The following is a 3,459-nucleotide window of genomic DNA, read 5'->3' as shown; positions in this document are numbered from 1 at the left end:
AAATCTCTATGTTGTCCAAAATCGGGAGTTGGATTTAAAAGCAACTGAAGGTAGGTCACTTTGAGTAATTTCAGCTACTCAGGAGGCTGAGGCAGGAGAATCACTGGAACCCAGGAGGCGGAGGTTGCAGTGAGCCGAGATCACACCATTGCACTCCAGCCTGGGCGACAGAGCAAGACTCTGTGGAAGGAAGGAAGGAAAGAAGGAAGGAAGGAAGGAAGGAAGGGAGGGAGGGAGGGAGGGAGGGAGGGAGGAAGGAAGGAAGGATCCGAACACTCTTTAACATAGAGTTCTAGGGATGGAAACTAGGGAGGGCTTGGATACCACTCATTTATCCATTCCCCCTTGGCGAGCCGTCATTGCCAGATGCTGTTGTAGGCATTGGGGGTACCACTAGTGGAAGAAACAAAACCTTGGTCAGGCACAGTGGCTCATGCCTGTAATCCCAGGACTTCGGGAGTCCAAGGCAGGAGGGTCACTGGAGCCCGGGAGTTCAAGACCAACCTGGGAACATAGTAAGAACCTGTTTCTAAAATATATGTGTATGTATATGCACTTTTACGGCTCCCCGCCCCTGAGCCAGCTGCCCAGCCTCCCTTGCGGTGCCCGGCATGGGGAATGTCCCGGGTGGAGCTGGCGGAGTTGCAAGCTCTGCTCCACCCGACGCGGCCATGTGTACTGGGCCTGGCTCGCGGCCAACCGAGATGGCCGAGCACTTGGAGGAGGCCGTGAAGTACTACACCCTAGAGGAGATTCAGAAGCACGACAGCAAGAGCACCTGGCAGATTCTGCACCACAAGTGTACGATTTGACCAAATTTCTGGAAGAGCGTCCTGGTGGGGAAGAAGTCTTAAGGGAACAAGCTGGAGGTGACGCTACTGAGAACTTTGAGGATGTCGGGCATCTTTGAGATGCCAGGGAATTGTCCAAAACATATATCATTGAGGAGCCCCATCCAGATGACAGACCAAAGTTAAACAAGCTTCGGAAACTCTCATCACTGCTGTTGATTCTAGTTCCAGTTGGTGGACCAACTGCGTGAGCCTTGCCATGTCAGCAGTGGCCGTTGGCTTGATGTATCACCTGTACATGGCGGAAGGATGAACCTCCTCAGAAGCCAGTGCAGGAAAATCCTGCTTTAGACACAGGAGAAAAGAAGCCAACGCTAATTGCTTCAACTGACATAAACCTTCTCTTGAAAAAAATAATTTTAATTTTCTCTTTTTCTTTCTTCCAACATTAGAAACAAAAAAAACAGAACTGTCATTTCCGCTCTCGAATTTTTCGAGTGTGCCTTTTATTCATCTACTTTATTTTGATGTTTCTTTACTTATTGTAAGCAGCATCTTTTAAAAATATATCTGGCCTTTAAAATACAAAAATATAGGCTGGGCGCAGTGTCTCACGCCTGTAATCCCAGCACTTTGGGAGGCCGAGGCAGGTGGATTAGGAGTTTGAGACCAACCTGGCCAATATGGTGAAATCCCGTGTCCACTAAAAATACAAAAAAAATTAGCCGGGCGTGGTGGTGCATGCCTGTAATCCCAGCTACTTGGGAGGCTGAGGCAGAAGAATCACTTGAACCTGGGAGGCAGAGGTTACAGTGAGCCGAGATGGCGCCACTGCACTCCAGCCTGGGTGACAAGCGAGACTGTCTCACACACACACACACACACAAAACCCTATATATGTGTGTATATATGTATACACATATGTATACATACACACACACTCTTATATACACACACACACACTTATATACACACACACACACATCATCTTTAAAAAGAAAGAAACAAAGCCTTGCCCTCCTGCAGCCCACACTCTAGTCGTGGAAACAAGCCATTCACAAACAAAAAAATGCATACTACAATCTCACGTGGTCAGGGGTGGGTGAGGAGAAAGAATAAAACGAGGGCCTAGATGTGGTTCTTGCCCAGGGTGGCAGCGCCGCCTAGCGTACCTTTTTGAAATTTCTATAGGTTTTTTTCTAGTTGTCCCATTGCGTGGGGGCACAGCAGGCGCTCAGCTGGCTGGAGTCAGGCACGCCAGACATGCTGCGATGCACAAGATAGTTGGAGAGGTGAGGGGATGAAAACTGATCTCCTCACGTGACTTTAGAATGTCGCAGCAGACATCCATGCATGTGAAAATTCTGTTTATAAGTATTTGAGCCTAGAACCTCACTTGGTTTTATAATCAAGCACGAAGTATTTTGTACACAGATTTATCACTTAGTGAATTTCCAGGAATTCAAGAACCTTGTACATAGAGGGAAGGTTGTACTTCATTTTGTTTGGAACTCCACCGAGAGTTGTTTACTGTTTGAGGAAATCATGTCTCTGCCAATTTCAAGTCAACATCTCACAACCTCAGTCTATGTATATTTGCAGATAGCCACCAGAGCATTCATTTACTGAAGTATGTATTCAATTATTAAAAGTTAATTTCTGCCAGGCGCAGTGGCTCACATCTGTAATCCCAGCACTTTGGGAAGCCAAGGCGGGCAGATTGTCTGAGATCAAGAGTTCGAGAACAGCCTGGCCAACAGGGCCAAACCTCATCTCTACTAAAAATGTAAAAATTAGCCGGCTGTGGTGGCGCATGCCTGTAATTCCAGCTACTCAGGAGGCTGAGGCAAGAGAATTGCTTGAACCTGGGAGGCAGAGGTTGCAGTGAGCTGAGATCGTGCCACTGCCTTCCAGCCTGGACTACAGAGTGAGATTCCAACTCAAAAAAAAAAAAAAAAAAAGTTAATTTCCTGACTGGGCTCAGTGGCTCACGCCTGTCTGTAATCCCAGCACTTTGGGAGGCCGAGGCAAGTGGATCACCTGAGGTCAGGAGTTCGAGACCAGCCTGACCAGTATGGTGAAACTCTGTCTCTACTAAAAATACAAAAATTAGCTGGGTGTGGTGGTGCATGCTTGTAGTCCCAGCTATTTGGGAGGCTGAGACAGGAGAATCGGTTGAACCAGGGAGTCGGAAGTTGCAGTGAGCTGAGATCATGCCACTGCAATACAGCCTGCACAACACAGTGAGACTCTGTCTCAAATAAATAAATAAAATTTTAAAAGTTAATTTCCTTTTCTTTCTTACATAAATTACACTACATCCTATTGATTTTTTAAAGTGTATGCTTGGGTAGGTTTTATTGCCTGTGAATTTATTTCATGCTTGTAAAGGGGAGGGCACATGACAACGTGTCATAAAAAGGATGTATTTGATCTCAATGGTGGTGGGCTGAGAACCAGGGGAGTGGAAAGGGGTCGAGCAGGTCAGAGGTCAGGGCAGATGTGCCAATGAGCAGAGGCAACTGGAGGAAGGCATGAGCCATGAGCATGTCTGGGAAAGGCTTCTGGAAAAAAGGAAGGAACAGTGAGTGTCAGCTCATTGTCCTGCAGGGAAAGAGGGATGCACCATAAGGCCTTGTCAACTGCAGCAAGACCATGAACTCTCTTC

The 3,459-nt window shown here is 47.1% G+C and overlaps 1 pseudogene; it reads left to right on the top strand.

The window, feature by feature from the left end:
* The first annotated feature begins 281 nt into the window (after positions 1-281).
* Positions 282-1,402, top strand: LOC101023759 (annotated as a pseudogene).
* The last annotated feature ends 2,057 nt before the right edge of the window (positions 1,403-3,459 follow it).

Source organism: Papio anubis, chromosome 7 (genome assembly GCF_008728515.1).
Source record: "Papio anubis isolate 15944 chromosome 7, Panubis1.0, whole genome shotgun sequence".
In the NCBI taxonomy this organism is placed as follows: domain Eukaryota; kingdom Metazoa; phylum Chordata; class Mammalia; order Primates; family Cercopithecidae; genus Papio; species Papio anubis.
This window is presented reverse-complemented; position numbering and strand designations above follow the sequence as displayed.